The following is a 21713-nucleotide window of genomic DNA, read 5'->3' on the forward strand; positions in this document are numbered from 1 at the left end:
CTCCAAACACATCTCCAACACAACCACTGCCTTGCTAAAGCAGCTGAGGGTAAAGGTAATGGCCAAGCATGTCTCCACACCTAAACTCTATTGAGCATCTGTGGGGCATCATCAAACGGAAGGTGGAGGAGCGCAGATTCTCTAACATCCACCAGCTCCGTGATGTCATCATGGAGGAGTGGAAGAGGACTCCAGTGGCAACTTGTGAAGCTGTGGTGAACTCCATGTCCAAGAGGGTTAAGGCAGTGCTGGAAAATAATGGTGGCCGCACAAAAAAATTTGACACTTTGGGCCTGATTTGGACATTTTCAGTTAGGGGTGTACTCACTTTTGTTGCCAGCGGTTTAGACATTAATGGCTGTGTGTTGAGTTATTTTGAGGGGACAGCAAATTTACACTTTTATACAAGCTGTACACTCACCACTTTACATTGTACTAAAGTGTCATTTCTTTAGTGTTGTCACATGAAAAGATATAATAAAATATTTACAAAAATGTGAGGGGTGTACTCACTTTTGTGAGATACTGTATATTATATATCTATACAGTATATAAAAATAAATGTGCCATGCTAAAACTCAAAATGGCTTTAGAAATATTTTGCATTCATCTTCACATTCTCTGGAAGTTGTTCTTCCCGAATGATCTTATGAGGATTTTACAAAACCTCCCAAGTAAGAGCACTCGGAGTCTAAGAAGAAACAACTGCTAAAAATTAGAAAATGAGAAGTAGAATACTACAAAGCATCAGACAGAGATGAAGGGACCAAATGTCACTTCTCCTGGGACAGTAAAGGAAATGTGTTCTCACTATCTCCATCTACCCAGACCTGAGTCCTCCTATTTTGCATGGACACTTCCATCAGACAGGAACATTTTGCATTTACAGTGATTCATGATAAACAGGTGCTGAGTGGTTTTAAATTTCAGTCTGGTCTTAAATGGAAATGATAAAGTTTTGGGGTTATTGTTAACATTTCCCCATACATTATAAACCGCTTTGTTATATCTATTTTTAGACTATGTATATGTTTTAGAAATAAGTATTTAATCACTTGACCTACGGAAGGTTTACCCCCCTTTCCTGCCCAAGCTATTTTTTGCAATATGGCACTGCGTTACTTTAACCGCCCTAGCGGTATGATTCTGTCAGGAATTCTGTACCAAAAGCGGTACAATTCTTTGCATGGAAATTTGGCGTTATGTATTAAAGGCCTACAATTCTTAGTAATTACTGACTTAAAACTTACCAAAACAAGACTCTAGTAGACATCCCAGATGTGATGAATTTGAAACAGAAACACATGAATTAAAATCTAATCAATAACAGAATTTTATTCAATAATGCAATGAAAAATAATGAAATTTGTCAAAGAAATTCAATACACATCCTGAGTGTGAAACAGTTTGAAGCATGGAACTAGACAAGGTCCAACGTTGCAATCTGGACAATAGTACCTTGTTTCCTTTCGGACTTTTCTTCCATTGCCATCCTTCTTAGAACAGCAGACGACGCACATCCTGGTAGTCGCTAACTTTTTTGGGGTGGGCGGTACAAAGTCCACAAAATGACTGCCTGTCAGGCGTTCTGGATTGCCAACGTTAACAGCGCGTCGTCCGGGTCTGTTAGCAGATACTGATGATGGTGTCGGGTGGTTGACGAAAATCTGCTCAGCCAGCTTCCAGATAAAGTCCGAATGAACAAGGGGTATGGCAGTGTTGGCTTTGTAAAGAATATAGGTGTTCCAAAGGCACTGTTCAAGGAGATGCCTAAAAATCTTTTTGTAGTATTTTTTTTGTTGCTTCCGCATCGCTGGGTAAAAGGTCATTGCCTGATCGGCTCGGTCGACACCTCCCATCGTGTGATTGTAGTCGATCACGACTTGCGGCTTCAGCACATCTGTTCCGTGTTTTGTGCGGACCATGGCAGTGGAGGTGCTGTGCACGGTGCTCACGAGACACACGTCCTTTTTGTCTCGCCACCGCATTGCCATCATTTTACCCTTTTGAAAGGCAACCATCTCTCCTTTTTTTAGCTTTTTCCTGCTAAACATTGATGGCATGTCCCGTCGGATTTGCCTAACAGTACCATACCCATCTTTTTTGTTTAGGAGCAAAACTTCATAAAGTTCCGGAGAGGTATAAAAATTGTCTGTTGTCAAGCAATATCCCTGGTTCAGCAGTGGGTCCAGCAGTGAAAGGACAGAGGATGTGGCCATCCCATAGCCGCTGTACTTGGGATTGAACTTTGTACCTTTCCCGGTGTAAATTACAGCATTCCATATATATCCTGTGGACGCCTCACAGAGCATGTAAAATTTGATCCCGAACCGCGCTCTTTTGGATGCAATAAATTGGATCCAGCTCAGGCGTCCCTTGTAGGCCATGAGACTTTCGTCCACACTGACATCCCTGTCTGGCACATAGGTCCGCTGGAAGTTGGTGACAATCATTTGGCACACCTCCCAGATTTTTTTGAGTTTGGGAGCAGGATGCGTGGCCTCATCAAACTCCTCGTTGTTGGCAAAATGCTAATTTTTCATGATCAGAGAAAAACGGTACTCGGACATCACTGTGCCAAAAAATGGAGTGGCCAGCATCTTATTGGTGGTCCAATACCATTTCTGGAGTGGTTTCCCCACCACCCCCTGAAGGATGATGAGTCCCAGAAACTGCCAGATGTCCTCTTTACTGACCGGTTCCCATTTTCTGGATCGGGAAAATCTGGCGCGCAGCGTAGCGGACTGCTGCTCATGGCAGCGGTTGGTTTCAGTGACTATTTTTAGAATTACCTCCTCCGTTAGAAATAACTTCAGGTACGCCAGAGGGTTGTCACTCTCCACATCAACCTTCATCCCAGGAGATCCAGTGAAACGGAATCTCGGGGGCACTGCCTGGTCCGCATCGCTGTCTAAAGGGCACCAAGTGCGCACATCACTTAGGTCAGGTGCGGGATCATCGGCGTCACTTTCTCGATCAGTGTCGGTGTCAGAGTCAGATAACAAATCTCTGCACGACTCACTGTCACTCTGTTCTGCGAGCAGCTCCGTGTCGCTGCCGCTGTCGCTGTCGCAGTCGCTCATCTCATCCAAAAGCGCATTTGCAGGACAGCGCTTTTTTGTTGCCATTTTCAAATTATTTTATTTCACACAAATGACAATGGCAAGGGGCACTGAGAGGGCACTGTGACTTTTACCATAGTGATACAGTGTAATCCTCTCAGATTACACTGTATCACCTCCTTTTTATATGTTTGTGTTTGGTGTAACTTTGAATTTTCCTCCCAGTTCCGCTCCCATGCAGCATTGCTGCTGCAGGGAACGGAACCAGGAAGTCCTCATACCGACAGACGAGCGGCGGGGATCTCGGCTGGCGGTCACAGCAATGAGAGCTCATCGTAAGACACTCCGCTGCGCTCTCTGCACATTCACCCCGAGCGTGACTCGGGGATACCGATAGTAGCAGGAAAATTCCACCCCGAGTCACGCTCGGGGATACCGCTAGCCTGGTTAAAGCGGTAGTATACTCTGCTATTTGACTTTTACCTACAGGTAAGCCTATAATAAGGCTTACCTGTAGGTACAATTATTATTTCCTAAACCTGCACGGTTTAGGAGATATTCAACCTGCATGCAGCCGCTGACGTCAGCGGCGCATGCGCTCTGAAGGTCCGGCGGACCTTCAGAGCTCCTTGCCAGATCCTGCCGGAAAGTGAAACTCCCGCGAGTGACGTCATCGCGGCTCTGGCCACTCACAGCGCCGGAGCCACCGAACCAGGAAGAGACGCCGTGGGAGCATGTCAGCGCCCTCAGCGTTGTCCAGACGACCATGTCAGGGCTTCGTTCTAAGGTAAGTATTTCATAATGAGCTAGTATGCGATGCATACTAGCTCATTATGCCTTTGTCCTGCAGGGTTTGTTTTTTTTTCAGGAGTATACAATTGCTTTAACTGACAATTGCGTGATCATGCGACACTTTACCCAAATAAAACTGATGTTCTTTTTCCCCACAAATAAAGATTTCTTTTGGTGGTATTTGATCACCTCTGTGTTTTCTATTTTTTGTGCTATAAACAAAAAAAGACTGACAATTTTGAAAAAAACATTTGTTCAATTTTTTGCTGTAAAACATATAAAAAAAAAAATTACAAAAAAATCGAATTTCTTCATCAATTTAGGCCAATATGTATTCTGCTACATATTTTTGTTAAAAAAAAAAAAAAAAAACAATCCCAATAAGCATATATTCATTGGTTTGCGTCTACAAACTATGGGATATTTTTATTTATTTTTTTTTTACTAGTAATGGCAGTGATTAGCAACTTATAGCACTGCGATATTGCGGCAGACATTCTGACACCAGCTGGCACTTTTGACACTTTTTGGGAACGAGTGACACTAATACAGTGATCAGTGCTAAAAATATGCACTGTCACTGTACTAATGACATTGGCTGGGAAGGGGTTAACATCAAAAGGGTTAATTGTATGCCTTGCTAGTGTTTTACTAAGTGTGGGAGGTGCTTTTACTAGGAGAAGACATGGGTTCTTATCCCTGCTTTGCAGAGACACAGGATCCATGCCTTCCCCGCTGACAGAGCATCTGCCTTGTTTACATAGGCAGATTGCAGTTCTGTCTCTGTGGCTGATGATCAGTGGGTGCCAGTGCACATTGAGTCCATGGTACCTGCTGATTGGCTCCCGCTGTGTATAATCCCCCCTACCCAGAGTACAGGATCACTTATATATACTTGGTTCTGTGCAGAGCGGCCGCCCTGTAGCAAAAAAATTGCTATGGAGCGGTCGACAATCGGTTTATTCAATACTGACTGTGCTTACGCAGCTCTAAATTAAAAAATGATTATTATTTTTTTATTTTAAATGACAACTTGCTGCCCCTGAAGGCATTCTGAAACTCCCCATAAAGCCATGTGAACATTGTAGGAGGGAATCAGGGGGTGTCACTGCTCTGACTAAAAGACTAAGGTTATATATATATATATTTTTTTTTCTAATTTTAGCTTCCCTATGTACAAATATACCATTAATGTACCTCTGATGCAAAAAGGCTTTCTCTGTCTTCTAGGACAGGCCTTACCTCAGCCTCCAGTCTCCTAAGGAAAGCCCTCTATTATCCATCCTGGAATTCTGTATTTCACCAGCTGACTTCATTCATCTCTGTTCTTTACCAGGCCATTTTTTTTTGCGATAAGGCACTGCGTTTCTTTACCTGACACTTTATCTATACGGTGGAGGACAACATTCACGGGTAACAATAATTTTTTTTTCTTTTTTCTTTACACTATGCCACTTTTTCTTGTCTTTACTTTACATTTTTGGACTCATATTGGACTTTCTCGCTATGTTTATCAAATTTTGAGCACTGTAACTGTTTTGTATTCATGTATTTGGGTGTATGTAGAATTTGCACTATTTTGCTAGCAGCTCTAGTTTTTCATTATCATTTTTCCAGAGCGCTGACATTTTTTATTACACGATTTGTACCCAAATAAAATTGATGTCCTTTTTTTTCCACAAATAGAGCTTTCTTTTGGTGGTATTTGATCACCTCTGCATATTTTATTTGTTGCGCTATAAACAAAAAAGTGCGGAAATTAAAAAAAAAAAAACATATTTTTTTTACATTCTGCTATAACACATATCTAATAAAAAAAATGTAAAAAATCTAATTTCTTCATCAATTTAGGTCAATATGTTTTCTGCTCCATGTTTTTGGTAAAAAAAAATCCCAATAAGCATATATTGATTGGTTTGCGCAAAAGTTATAGCATCTACAAACTATGGGATAAATGTATAGGCTTTTTATTTTTTTTTATTGTTTTCACTAGTAATGGCGGGGTTAAAGCGGAGTTCCAACCTGGATTTTTTTTTTTTTTTTTAATACCCCCGGGACAGTCAGGGCTAGTACATTCCACAATGGCTAGCCTCTGATCTGTCCCGGGTTGCACTTACCTGTTAGGACAAATACTTACCTTGCAAACGTCTTGTCCAGCGCTGCCATCTCAGATGTGGGCAGCTTGAAGCCAGCGAGATCCCCTTCGGCGTCTTCTTCCGCCTTCTTTGGTCCCACGATGCTCTGCGCCGGCCCCGACGTCACTTCCGGGTCGCGCGCGTCATCCCTCTACAGCTTCTGGGCATGCCCAGAAGCTGTTTAGAAGGGGATGACGCGCGCGACCCGGAACTGACGTCGGGGCCGGTGCAGGCGCAATGATTCCTGGGAGCGATGACGTTCAGCTCCCAGGAATCATTGCAGAGCCAGGAAGTGACGAGGGGCCGCGGCCGAGGAAGGAGGAAGAAGGAAGTAAGGTAAGTATATTTTCTTCGCTACGAGGTAAGTAAAAAAAAAAAAAATATGCGATTATCCATTTCTTTTTCAGGTGACCCGGAGCGAGAAGATGGAGGTAAGTATCAAAATAGGGTGGAACTCCACTTTAAGCAATTTTTAGCAGGACTGCGTCATTGCGGTGGACAAATCATGTGCAATGCAAAATAAAAAGCAACATCTAGTGCTCTCTGAATGAAAATCAATATATATATATTAAGGCTACATTCACACCTGAGCGTAGCGTTTTCGCGCGTTTTTTACCGCGATTTTTATCGTGATTTTACCACGATTTTTACAGCGATTTTACCGCAATTTTTACCGCGATTTTACCGCGATTTTTGTGCAGGCGTTTTTAGATTGAATAGAAACCAATGGAAAACGCCTGTAATCTGCCCAAAAAGAAGCTCATGTACTTTTTTGAGCATTGGGCGTTTTGCTCACAGCGTCAAAACGCTCAGATGTGAACAGGGGCCATTGAAATGAATAGGATTTGTCTTGTTGGGCGTTTTGAGAGCTGATCCTAGAGCAGAAAAACTCCCCAAAAACGCCTACATGTGAACGGAGCCTAAAAGAAATAAACTCACAACGAAGGCACTTTAGCAGTGCAGGCTGGACAGGTATTTCAACCTCGCTTGTGGCCATGATGTAATGCCGACAGACAGGTTCCGCCTCTATACACATTACGTCAGGCGTTCCTCCTGAGTTTATTTCTTTTAATAAATATAGTTTGATTTCCATTCAGAGAACACTAGATGTTGCTTTTTATTTTTGCATTGCACATGAGGTACAGTGTGGATGAATACCGATTACCCTTATCAGCCCTGAGGTACATCTGCTTCTACCAGATTGCTATTATCCCCAAAGGGGAACAGCTGATTCTGACCCTCTGGTAACACAGGGGTCAGAATGTGAGGTGAGAGGCTTGAAATCATAGGTGATGGAGAGGCACTGAGCACAGTTTGTATTCACACATGTACTGTAGTCAAGTTCACTGTGGATCTATTAACATTAAATATATGGACTTTTTTGAAACATAATTCTTTCATTATCTGGCGCCAGGGCTTTTTTTCAGCGGGAACGCGGGGGAACGCAGTTCCGGCACCTCCAGTCTGAATGTATGCAATGGCAAAGGGGTGCTGGGGTCAGTGGGGTGAGCTGAATAGCCTATTTATGCTGGCTGCTGGGGGATCTATTGGTGCTGGGGTGAATCTATTGTTCTATTGTTGCTGGAGGGCATTTTGTTGTTGGGCGGGGGGGGGGGGGGCTACTGTTGCAGTGGAGGATTTATTGTTGCTTGGGGAAACTATTGTTGCTGGGGGGCTATTTTTGGGGGGGTCTATTGTTGCAGGGGAGGGCGATTGTTGCAGGGGAGGATTTATTGTTGCTGGGGGGATCTATTGTTAGGGGGGTCTATTATTGCTGATTCCAGGGAATCTATTTTACTGCTTTTCTAGTTATCATTAACAAATTCTGTACAAATTACCTAGAACCACAACATGATACTTGGTTCTGTATTCTCTAAAAGGGGGGGTACTGGGAGGTGGGTAGAGGGTGGAACCAAAGGACAGCGCTCGGAGGTGGGTAGGGGGTGGAGACAAGGGGTGACTCAGAAGAGGGGAGTACCTGCACCTATTCCCGGAGAAAAAAAGCCCTGTCTGGCGCAACGCAATTTTTTGGTTCGATTGATTATTTATGTGGAGTGAATATACGTTATCGGTGTGTGCAGCCGGGGATACACAGATATACACTTTAGCTTTGTATAGATGGTTTTTATTTCTGTTTTGTATTTAGAGCACATTTTATAAGGGATCCGTGCTGATTGCTCATTTGTTATATACTTCCTCATTTTGTACTTTACCTTCTTCTTGCATCGATCCTTTATTTGGCAGCATGGGCAGGAGCTGAGCGATCACAAAACAGCCCATGTGGAGCAAAGTTGTAGTATTAAAAAAAGGAGTGTGTGTCTCTGGAAGTCTCTAAAGCTCACCATCCACAATTTGATTGTACAATTTCCTTTAGATCTACCATCAACTATGTAGTGCAAGGGTTTGTCTGACTGGATAGATAGCTGTGTTTTCCTATTATATAGTTTGGTAAATTTAAAGGAGATTGTACAGAGACTGTACAATCAGGTTGTATAGTGCATGGCCACCTTTATACTCCTAAAATGAACTAGTCACATTTTTTTTGTCATTAACTGTTAATAGCACCCCAAACGTGGAAAAATACACAGTTTGCCACATGAAAAAACAAGCAACAAATGCAGCAAAATGCGCAGTAAAAAATAGGCAAAGCCGATATATCGAGGGCCGATATGCACTTTTCCCGATATATCAGAATTGGCCCTGGAGGTTACCGACATTGCCGATATTTCGGGAAAGTGCTTGTACCGGAGTGATGCCTGCAGCTAGAGGCATCACCCCGGTACCGGCGCCCAAAGCTGATGCGGCTGTCATTACAAGAAGCGGGAGGGGATGTCCCCCACCTCCCCGCCTTCCAGTGGGAGGGGAGACCCGGGCAAACCAGCCTGCCTGTCTGCCGAAGACCCGATCAAAGCCACATTCAGCTCTGATCGGGGCTCCATGCAAAAACCTGGAAGTGATGTCATGAGTGACATCACTTCCGGGTACTGTCTGGCTCCAGATTTAAAAAAAATGACAGCATTCAAAACAGCGTTTCGAATGATTTTAAGTGCAGAGGAGGGGTTTGGGGTCTTTTAGACCCCCAGATCCCTTCACAAGAGTACATGTAAAAAAAAAAATATATATATATTTTTTTAAAATGTACAAAAATGTTGGTCCATATCGGCCGATACCGATTTGCATTGGCCAAAATATCGGTATCGTCAACAAAAAACCGATATCGGTCGATCACTAGTAAAAAAGTGCGACATGCCAATATGTTCCATGACCTACTTTGCCATGTGTACGGCAGCCGGTTGAAATCATCATCATTGCATTGTATAACATTCAGGTATGACTTTCATGCAACTTCTGAGGGTAAGCATTCAAGTCTATGGCCCTCAAGTTGCATGAAAGTTGGACCAAAGTAGTGTATGAACTACTAGGAAGTTGCTGCAATTTTAGGTTGCGGATAAATGAATGGGTATCATTGGAAAACATGGGGAACAACATGCCCTGCAACTCTGACGTCCAAAGTTGCAAAAGTGTAAAATGGGCCTTACACAGAGCTGCGGGGTCATGTGACTGAACCAGAGCAGATGAAAAAAAGATCTTTTTTTATACAGGATAGGTACAGGGGCTGACTGGTAACTTTCAGCCCAGGGGGCAAGTACAAACCAGAGACCCATGGTGCGGCGACCCGGCGCTCCTCCCACTCTCCAGCTTCCCGGCCTCCTCCTGACCCCCATTCCATGCTGAAGCTCTGATCCAGGTACTCTCTACTCACCAGTCGAATCCAGGTTCCCGACCTGGCCAGCGGAGGCTGGATGGGGGTGCTGGGAAAGCTCAGTCGGGGGTGGCCAAGGGAGGAGAGTCTCCAGTGGGGCATGGAACTGGCCTCTGCTCAGACACAGTTTACCCCATCCATGCTGGGGGGGGGGGGGCTGCACTCTGTCCTTGTCTTCATCCCACACTCAGTAGGTCAGTGATGGGGGTTTTTTACTTCCCTTCACCAGGAATCCTTTAGGCATGTCTGTGGCAGAAGAGGTGCAGCCTTTTTATGGGGCATCAGAGCAGCCCGGGGGGCAATTTCCCCCCTGCCCCCTGGCCCAGTCCTCCCCTGGATAGGTAGGAGGAGGGGGAAGTGAATTTTTAAGAACAGGTATCGTTAGGTTTTTCTTTTCTTTTTTTGTGCTTTGACCTTTTGAAAATTGTTTACCTCACTAGATAAAGGGAAGTTAAGCAGACGATGATCGGTTACATTATTACATACAGGCCCAGCGTGACATTTACACATGACGTAGCCTCAAGTAACACAGCAAATGTACTCATCACTTCGATGGCTCCCCTTGAAATCTTCTCCAGCAGCATACTGTATTGAATTCTTTCTTTTGCTCACTCTGCAGACAGGAAATGAAAACATTACATTTATTTCTGCTCATTCAGACTTTTCACTCTTGGCCGCAGATTCATTTTTCTTTTCTAAGTCAATATATGTCATAATGAAAACAGGAAGTTCAGCTTTGTTATTTTTTGTGCTTGGATGGCTAAAGGTACAAACTCGTCAAATGGAGAAATGTGGCATTTAAAGTTGAACTCCATGCAGATATAGAAGATGAATGAATGCAGATCTGTATACACCATGAGTTTCATTTTAAAATTGCATTTGACTAGTAATTAGCCTCTTTCAGTGCTTGTAGTGCAATGCTCAGACCGGGAGAAGGAGAAGCAGCATATGGAGCAAGTCAACTGTGCTGAAGTTCCCTTGTACTAACAAGGAGAATACTGTTTAGGCAGAGTCAGAGCTGCACAATTCTGGATAAAATGGAAATCACAATTGTTTTTGCTTAGAATAAAGTTCATGATTCTCACCATAACATCATCTTTCACATTATACAAAAACATTGGGCTATGTGCCAACCAGACTTCCCAGTACTGGCTGAACGCCACTCACATTACAGCACCAAATGATGGTGTCACTGACGGCTTGATGGCAGTGATGGTTTCTTCATATTGTAGAAGGAATCTAGTTGGATATAGTTTTGGTATTGGTACATGACCTTCACAGTGCGGGTGACACTGCTGTCTCCTAGTTCAGCATTATAGATTTCAGTGTGGACTCCCCATCCCCAGCCTCCCCTTTGGACAATAAATTAGCATTGTCACTTTGCTGATTGGTCACCTATAGGGTTGAGCGGACACCTAGATGTCCGTGTTCGACGGGTTCGGCCGAACTTTAAAAAAAAGTCCGGGTCCGTGTCCCGGACTTTTACCGAACTTTTCCCGGACACCGAACCCCATTGAAGTCAATGGGGACCCGAACTTTAAGGCACTAAAATGGATCTAAAACACCAAAGGAAAGGGCTAGAGTGCTGCAAATGGCAGCAAAACGTAATTAAGAGCATGGCAAGTGCTCTGCAAACAAATGTGGATAGGGAAATAACTTAAAACAACAAAAAAAAACAGAAAAATAAAACAATGTTCTTCTTCATCTCTGAAGGACGAGGCCCATATGGAGTAGGAGGGAGGTTGAGGTGGTGGTGGATGTGGCGGTGACATAGGCGTGCGCACAGGGTGTGCTGGGTGTGCCTGGGCACACCCTAATCACCTAGGGCACATAGCATTGCCAGTGAGGAGATGGGAAAGATCTCCCTGGGACCTGCTCTGCTCTATTTCTCCTTGCCTACAGGTACATGGCCCCGATACATTACTCTCCCTGCTGGCAAACACATGCATGTGTATTTCAACTTTGGGGTGCACACCTTAATGCAATAGGCTGCGCACACCTATGGGCGGTGTAGGTGGAAGCGGCGGTGGAGGAGGACCAGGGCCGGATTAACAGCATCATGGGCTTGGTGCTGAGGATTTTGAAGGGCCTTAAGGGCCGTGCCTTGCCATGCACCCAGAGGAGGAAGGGTGCAGCCATGCATGCCTAATTCAACATGGGATGCTGTCTCTGAAGCCCATAAACACATCCATGCATCGCCAACTGTCCCTCCTTGTCCGGCCTTCACGCTGTGTGGGGAGGTTCTGAGGGTGCTGCCTGGGGAAGCGAGCATAGAAGCCAGACTTCTGTGTTTACAAGTGACAGAAGAGCGGTAACAGTGAATATGGCCAACCCGGGGCCTATATAAAAGGTAGGGGCCTGGAGCTGCAGCTCCAATAGCCCCTACATTAATCTGGCCCTGAGGAGGAGGACGAGGTAGCCAACACTGCTTCTTTTCAAAAATTTTAAATGAGGGTACACCCCAAAAGAGTGAGAAAGAGCAAAAATGGAACAATGGGTGGGTAAGGTCGGTATCCATTGCTATTCTGCATAAGGTACGGAAAAGTCCCGTGGGATCCATGCCTGGTTCATTTTAATGAACGTGAGCTTGTCCACATTGTCTCTGGACAGGCGGCTGCGCTTGTCTGTTATAACGCCCCCAGCCGTGCTAAATACCCGTTCAGATAATACACTGGCTGCAGGGCACGCCAGCACCTCCAAGGCGTAAAGGGCAAGCTCAGGCCATGTGCCCAATTTGGAGACCCAGAAGTTGAAGGGGGCAGACCCGTCATTCACTACATGTAGGCGTGTGCACACATACTGCTCCACCATGTTGGTAAAATGCTGCCTCCTGCTAAGACGTTCCATCTGAGCTGCTGGTGCTGCTGTTTGTTGTGGCGTGCTGACAAAGCTTTTCCACATTTCGGCCATGCTAACCCTGCCTTCTGAGGTGCTGGCGGTGCCCTGGTTGCGTTGGCGACCTCCTCCTCCTCCTCCTCTGCCTTGTGCTTCCACTGTGGCCCCGCTGTCAGATGGGAATGCCAGCAGCATGGCGTCTACCAGCGTGCGCTTGTACTCGCGCATCTTGCGATCGCGCTCCAGTGAGTGAATTAAGGACGGTACGTTGTCCTTGTAACGGGGATCCAGCAGCGTGGCCACCCAGTAATCAGCACAAGTTAGAATGTGGGCAACTCGGCGGTCGTTGTGGAGACACTGCAGCATGTAATCGCTCATGTGTGCCAGGCTGCCCAGAGGCGACGAAAGGCTGTCCTCTGTGGGAGGTGTATCGTCCGTGTCCTCTGTATCCCCCCAGCCACGCACCAGTGATGGCCATGAGCTGGCCTGGGTGCCACCCTGCTGTGAACATGGTTCCATCTCCTCCTCCAGCTCCTCCTCCTCCTCATCCTCCTCATCCTCCAGAACTGTGCCCCTGCTGGACAATTGCGTCCCTGGCGTTTGCGTGTGCAGGAACCCACCCTCGGAGCCCCTTGCGAATGACTGCCCTGAAAGCCTTGGAAATGTTACCTCTTCATCCTCCTCCTCCTCCTCATCCTGTGCCACATCCTCTTCCATCATCGCCCGAATTGTTTTTTCAAGGAGGCATAGAAGTGGGATAGTTAAGCTGAGAACGGCGTCATTGCCACTGGCCATGTTGGTGGAGTACTCAAAACAGCGCAACAAGGCACACAGGTCTCGCATGGAGGCCCAGTTATTGGTGGTGAAGTGGTGCTGTTCCGCAGAGCGACTCACGCGTGCGTGCTGCAGCTGAAACTCCACTATGGCCTGCTGCTGCTCGCACAGTCTTTCCAGCATGTGCAAGGTGGAGTTCCACCTTGTGGGCACGTCACATATGAGGCGGTGAGCGGGAAGGCCGAAGTTACGCTGCAGCGCTGCCAGGCGAGCAGCAGCAGGGTGAGAACGCCGAAAGTGCGCACAAACGGCCCGCACTTTCTGCAGCAGCTCTGACATATCGGGGTAGTTTTTAAGGAACCTCTGCACCACCAAATTCAGCACATGCGCCAGGCAAGGGATGTGCGTCAAACCGGCTAGGCCCAGAGCTGCTATGAGATTTCGCCCGTTATCGCACACCACCAGGCCGGGCTTGAGGCTCGCTGGCAGCAACCACTCATTTGTCTGCTGTTCCATGCTCCTCCACAACTCCTGCGCGGTGTGTGGTTTGTCCCCCAAACAGGCAAGTTGTAAAACTGCCTGCTGTCGTTTACCCCTGGCCGTGCTGAAGTTGGTGGTGAAGGTGTTACGCTGTCCGGATGAGGAGGCGGTAGAGGATGAGGAAGCGGAGTAGGAGGAGTTAGGAACAGGAGGCAAACTGAAGCGCCCTGCAATCCTCGGTGGTGGAAGGACATGCGCCAAATTGCTATCCGCCTCAGGCCCATCCGCCACTGCATTTACCCAGTGTGCCGTTAGGGAGATATAACGCCCCTGACCGTGCTTACTGGTCCACGTATCCGTAGTTAGGTGGACCTTGGCACAGATGGCGTTGCGCAGTGCACACCTGATATTTTCCCCCACTTGGTTGTGCAGGGAAGGGATGGCTTGCCTGGAAAAGTAGTGGCGGCTGGGCACGACGTACTGTGGGACAGCCACCGACATAAGGTTTTTAAAACTGTGCGTCTCCACCAGACGGAATGACAGCATTTCAAAGGCCAATAATTTTGAAATGCTGGCATTCAGGGCCAGGGATCGCGGGTGGGTAGGGGGGTACTTCCTCTTCCTCTCAAGTGTTTGGGAGATGGAAAGCTGAACGCTTCCACGGGACATTGTGGAGATGGTTGTTGGTGACCCAGGTGGTGGTGTTGCTGACAGATCGTCTGTTTGCGGGGTGGCAGGTGCCGGTATCACTACAGATGTGGCTGGAGCGGCCGAGACTGCAGCAGAAGAGGAAGCAGGATGAGCCAGAGACGTTTCTTGGTTTTGAAGGTGTGTACTCCACTGCAGCTCGTGCTTTGCACTTAGATGCCTGATCATGCAGGTTGTGCTCAGGTTGAGAAGGTTTATGCCTCGCTTCAAGCTCTGATTGCACAGGGTGCAAACCACTCGTGTTCTGTCATCAGCACATTTTCTAAAGAACTTCCACGCTAGAGAACTCCTTTGAGCTGACTTTGGTGCGCTCGTTCCCTTGCTGCGTTGGGCAGTAGCGGGCGTAGTGTCTAGGGCACGGCCGCTCCGCTTCTGCACCCTGCTCCCTCTTCTGCTGTGCTGGTGGCTCTGTGCGACCACCGCCTCTTCCTCCAAACTACTCAGGTCACCTGCATGACGTTCATTCCATGTGGGGTCGAGGACCTCATCGTCCTCCACATCATCTTCCACCCAGTCTTCACCCCTGCCCTCCTTGTCGGTCTCCACAATGCTGAACGCCGCAGCAGTTGGCACCTGCGTTTCGTCATCATCGGAGACGTGCTGCGATGATCCTTGCATGTACTCATCTTGAGAAATAAGTGGTTGGGCATCGCTGCACTCAATCTCTTCCACTTCTGGGGCAGGGCTAGGTGGATGGCCCTGGGAAACCCTGCTGACAGAGTCCTCAAAAAGAATAAGAGACTGCTGTATGGCTTGGGGCTCAGACTGCTGGCCTGATTTGCAAGGGGGTGAGGTGAAAGACGGTTGGACATTGGCTGCAGGTGCCAACTCTGACCTTTCTGCAGTAGACTGGGTGGGAGACAATGTAAAGGAACTGGAGGCACTGTCAGCAGCAAACCAATCTACTATCGCCTCAACTTGTTCTGGCCTCATCACTTCTAGGGGCGTTTGATGCCCTACCAAATACTGATGCAGGTTCTGTCGCCTACTCACACTTGAGGAAGGTGTTTCACTTGTGCGTGTAGCTGGCACAGATCGACCACGTCCTCTCCTTGCAACAGGAGCTCTACCAGCAGCACCACGACCCAGGCCACGGCCCTTATTTGACGGTCTCCTCATATTTCTGTAATTTAAGATCTTGCCCTAGAAAGGTTTTTATTGAATAGCGGAATAGGAAATATGATCCAAAAAAGTGTATGTATCTCGCACGTACAAAACCACACTAGGCCCCAATTACTATTGTTTCTACCCCTAAAAGGATGGATGAGGAGTAGGAGGAGTATGGAACAGACAGCACCCTCAAATCTTCAGAAGTATGAGATGAACCCCAAAAACTTGGAAAGGTGGATCTCACACGTACCGACACAGACTATCCCGCAATTCAATTGATCCTCAAAGGTTTTTATTGAATAGCGGAATAGGAAATATGATCAAAAAAAGTGTATGTATCTCGCACGTACACAACCACACTAGGCCCCAATTACTATTGTTTGTACCCCTAAAAGGATGGATGAGGAGTAGGAGGAGGAGTATGGAACAGGCAGCACCCTCAAATCTTCAGAAGTATGAGATGAACCCCAAAAACTTGGAAAGGTGGATCTCACACGTACCGACACAGACTATCCCGCAATTCAATTGATCCTCAAAGGTTTTTATTGAATAGCGGAATAGGAAATATGATCAAAAAAAGTGTATGTATCTCGCACGTACACAACCACACTAGGCCCCAATTACTATTGTTTGTACCCCTAAAAGGATGGTTGAGCAGTAGGAGCAGGAGTATGGAACAGGCAGCACCCTCAAATCTTCAGAAGTATGAGATGAACCCCAACAACTTGGAAAGGTGGATCTCACACGTACCGACACAGACTATCTCGCAATTGAATTGATCCCCAAAGGTTTTAATTGAATAGCGGAATAGAAAATATGATCAAAAAGAAAGTGTATGTATCTCGCACGTACACCACCACACTAGGCCCCAACTACTATTGTTTGTACCCCTAAAAGGATGGTTGAGCAGTAGGAGGAGGAGTATGGAACAGGCAGCACCCTCAAATCTTCAGAAGTATGAGATGAACCCCAAAAACTTGGAAAGGTGGATCTCTCTCACACGTACCAACACAGACTATCCCCCAATTTAACTGATCCCCAAAGGTTTTTGATTAAATAGCGGAATAGAAAATATGATCCAAAAAAAGTGTATGTATATCACACGTACACAACCACACTAGGCCCCAATTACTATTGTTTGTACCCCTAAAAGGCTAGATGAGGAGTAGGGGGGGTATGGAACAGGCAGCACCCTCAAACCTTCAGAAGTATGAGATGAACCCCAACAACTTGGAAAGGTGGATCTCTCTCACACGTACCAACACAGACTATCCCCCAATTTAACTGATCCCCAAAGGTTTTTGATTAAATAGCGGAATAGAAAATATGATCCAAAAAAAGTGTATGTATATCACACGTACACAACCACACTGGGCCCCAATTACTATTGTTTGTACCCCTAAAAGGCTAGATGAGGAGTAGGGGGAGTATGGAACAGGCAGCACCCTCAAACCTTCAGAAGTATGAGATGAACCCCAACAACTTGGAAAGGTGGATCTCTCTCACACGTACCAACACAGACTATCCCCCAATTTAACTGATCCCCAAAGGTTTTTGATTAAATAGCGGAATAGAGAATATGATCCAAAAAAAGTGTATGTATATCACACGTACACAACCACACTAGGCCCCAATTACTATTGTTTGTACCCCTAAAAGGCTAGATGAGGAGTAGGGGGGGTATGGAACAGGCAGCACCCTCAAACCTTCAGAAGTATGAGATGAACCCCAACAACTTGGAAAGGTGGATCTCTCTCACACGTACCAACACAGACTATCCCCCAATTTAACTGATCCCCAAAGGTTTTTGATTAAATAGCGGAATAGAAAATATGATCCAAAAAAAGTGTATGTATATCACACGTACACAACCACACTAGGCCCCAATTACTATTGTTTGTACCCCTAAAAGGCTAGGAGTAGGGGGAGTATGGAACAGGCAGCACCCTCAAACCTTCAGAAGTATGAGATGAACCCCAACAACTTGGAAAGGTGGATCTCTCTCACACGTACCAACACAGACTATCCCCCAATTTAACTGATCCCCAAAGGTTTTTGATTAAATAGCGGAATAGAAAATATGATCCAAAAAAAGTGTATGTATATCACACGTACACAACCACACTAGGCCCCAATTACTATTGTTTGTACCCCTAAAAGGCTAGATGAGGAGTAGGGGGGGTATGGAACAGGCAGCACCCTCAAACCTTCAGAAGTATGAGATGAACCCCAACAACTTGGAAAGGTGGATCTCTCTCACACGTACCAACACAGACTATCCCCCAATTTAACTGATCCCCAAAGGTTTTTGATTAAATAGCGGAATAGAAAATATGATCCAAAAAAAGTGTATGTATATCACACGTACACAACCACACTAGGCCCCAATTACTATTGTTTGTACCCCTAAAAGGCTAGGAGTAGGGGGAGTATGGAACAGGCAGCACCCTCAAACCTTCAGAAGTATGAGATGAACCCCAACAACTTGGAAAGGTGGATCTCTCTCACACGTACCAACACAGACTATCCCCCAATTTAACTGATCCCCAAAGGTTTTTGATTAAATAGCGGAATAGAAAATATGATCCAAAAAAAGTGTATGTATATCACACGTACACAACCACACTAGGCCCCAATTACTATTGTTTGTACCCCTAAAAGGCTAGGAGTAGGGGGAGTATGGAACAGGCAGCACCCTCAAACCTTCAGAAGTATGAGATGAACCCCAACAACTTGGAAAGGTGGATCTCTCTCACACGTACCAACACAGACTATCCCCCAATTTAACTGATCCCCAAAGGTTTTTGATTAAATAGCGGAATAGAAAATATGATCCAAAAAAAGTGTATGTATATCACACGTACACAACCACACTAGGCCCCAATTACTATTGTTTGTACCCCTAAAAGGCTAGATGAGGAGTAGGGGGAGTATGGAACAGGCAGCACCCTCAAACCTTCAGAAGTATAAGATGAACCCCAACAACTTGGAAAGGTGGATCTCTCTCACACGTACCAACACAGACTATCCCCCAATTTAACTGATCCCCAAAGGTTTTTGATTAAATAGCGGAATAGAAAATATGATCCAAAAAAAGTGTATGTATATCACACGTACACAACCACACTAGGCCCCAATTACTATTGTTTGTACCCCTAAAAGGCTAGATGAGGAGTAGGGGGGGTATGGAACAGGCAGCACCCTCAAATCTTCAGAAGTATGAGATGAACCCCAAAAACTTGGAAAGGTGGATCTCTCTCACACGTACCAACACAGACTATCCCCCAATTTAACTGATCCCCAAAGGTTTTTGATTAAATAGCGGAATAGAAAATATGATCCAAAAAAAGTGTATGTATATCACACGTACACAACCACACTAGGCCCCAATTACTATTGTTTGTACCCCTAAAAGGCTAGATGAGGAGTAGGGGGAGTATGGAACAGGCAGCACCCTCAAACCTTCAGAAGTATGAGATGAACCCCAACAACTTGGAAAGGTGGATCTCTCTCACACGTACCAACACAGACTATCCCCCAATTTAACTGATCCCCAAAGGTTTTTGATTAAATAGCGGAATAGAAAATATGATCCAAAAAAAGTGTATGTATATCACACGTACACAACCACACTAGGCCCCAATTACTATTGTTTGTACCCCTAAAAGGCTAGATGAGGAGTAGGGGGAGTATGGAACAGGCAGCACCCTCAAACCTTCAGAAGTATGAGATGAACCCCAACAACTTGGAAAGGTGGATCTCTCTCACACGTACCAACACAGACTATCCCCCAATTTAACTGATCCCCAAAGGTTTTTGATTAAATAGCGGAATAGAAAATATGATCCAAAAAAAGTGTATGTATATCACACGTACACAACCACACTAGGCCCCAATTACTATTGTTTGTACCCCTAAAAGCGCCAAAGCATGCAAAACCCGGAAATAAAACGACCGAACACGGATTTTTACCCGAACATACAGTAAAGTGTCCGTGTCCGTGTTCGGGTAAAAAAAATCCAATTATTCGGTACGAACACGAATAATACAGTCCGTGTTCGCTCAACACTAGTCACCTACTGAGCTGCACGATTCTGGATAAAATGAGAATTACAGGTTTTTTTTTTTTTTTTGGTTAGAGTAAAGCTCACAATTCTCGGCAAAACATCATCTTTCACACTATAGAAAAAATTGGTGCTAGTTTTACTGTTTAGTTTTTTTTAAATTCATTGAATTGTATTTGTTCCCAAAAAATTGCTTTGAAAGACAGCTGCGCAAATACAGTGTAACATAAAATATTACAATGACCACCATTTTATTCTCTAGGGTCTCTGATAAAAAATACATATATAATGTTTGGGGTACTACGTAATTTTCTAACAAAAAACACTGATTTTAACAACAAGTGCTAAAAAAGGCTTAGTGTTTAGGGAGTTAAAGTGGTTGTATAGTCATAAAAAAAAAAAAAAACAAACAAACCCTGCAGGACAAAGGCATAACGAGTTAGTATGCATCGCATACTAGTTCATTATGAAATACTTACCTTAGAACGAAGCCCCGACACGGTCCTCTGGACAACGCTGAGGGCGCTGACATGCTCCCTCGGCATCTCTTCCTGGTTCGGCGGCTCCGGCGCTGTGAGTGCATGCGTACAGGAGTTTCACTTTCCGGCAAGGAGCTCTGAAGGTCTGCGGCTGCATGCAGGTTGAATATCTCCTAAACCGTGCAGGTTTAGAAGATATCAATTGTACCTACAGGTAAGCCTTATTATAGGCTTACCTGTAGGTAAAAGTCAAATAGCAGAGTATACTACCGCTTTAAACTGACTTCATTTACAAACCGAAGTTCATCTCTTTGATCTAAAAGAACCAAATGATACAATGTTTCATTTTACCTTTTAATAATTTCTTTAGCATGTTGATGAGAAAGGGAAAAACAGTGAAGGAAAATTATAGGCAGATTAAACTTCAGCTTTAAAGTATCCAGTTTAGATTTTGCCTTCTGTGTCCTATTGGAGAATTTTCTTTTTACTTCCTGTTGTATAGACATAAAAAGTAATGAGGAATTTCTCCAAAGAGAGGGAAATCACCTTAGTCAGCTGTCACAGGAACAGGTGAATTTCCCTCACTATTCCTGCTTTTATTTATTTTATTTTTTTTTTCACATTTTCGATTTTTTTCTTCTTGTTCAGTCTAAGTGACAATGTTCATCAGATCCTTTAGAGAGGGGGACACATATAGCAAGAAAAAACAAAACAATGGGGGCTCTAACCCTTCCCTGCTTTTAAAGCAGAGTTCTACCCAAAAGGGAACTTCTGCTTTAAGTGCTCCTGACCCCCTGACATGCCACTTTTGGCATGTCATTTTTTTGGGGGAAGCGGGTACCTAGTTTTGACAGTACCCGCTCCTACTTCCGCTCGGGCGGAAGCATACAGTTGTTTTTTAACCACTCCAGTCCCTTGGCCTTTTATTTTTATTTTGACATTACCCGCCTAAAAGAGGAATGCTGGTCATTAAAAAAAAAAGTAAAAAGTTAGCAGCTCCAAATAGTGTAGCTACTGACATTTAGCCACTTGCCATCCGGGCCAATATTGACACTTCGCTCCTAAAAAAAATCTACTTTTTTTGCCACAAAATTACGTAGAACCCCCAAACATTATATAGTAATATAGTGTGTGAATAAAAAAAAAAAAATATATATATACAGTATCTCACAAAAATGAGTACACCCCTCACATTTTTGTAAATATTTTATTCTATCTTTTCATGTGACAACACTGAAGAAATTACACTTTGCTACAATGTAAAGTAGTGAGTGTACAGCTTGTATAACAGTGTCAATTTGCTGTCCCCTCAAAATAACTCAACACACAGCCATTAATGTCTAAACTGCTGGCAACAAAAGTGAGTACACCCCTGAGTGAAAATGTCCAAATTGGGCCCATTAGCCATTTTTCCTCCCTGTTGACTCATTAGTGTTACAAGGTCTCAGGTGTGAATGGGGAGCAGGTGTGTTAAATTTGGTGTTATCGCTCTCGCTCTCATTCTCTAATAC

This window comes from Pelophylax lessonae (assembly GCF_965119305.1).
Source record: "Pelophylax lessonae genome assembly, chromosome: 3".
Lineage (NCBI taxonomy): Eukaryota > Metazoa > Chordata > Amphibia > Anura > Ranidae > Pelophylax > Pelophylax lessonae.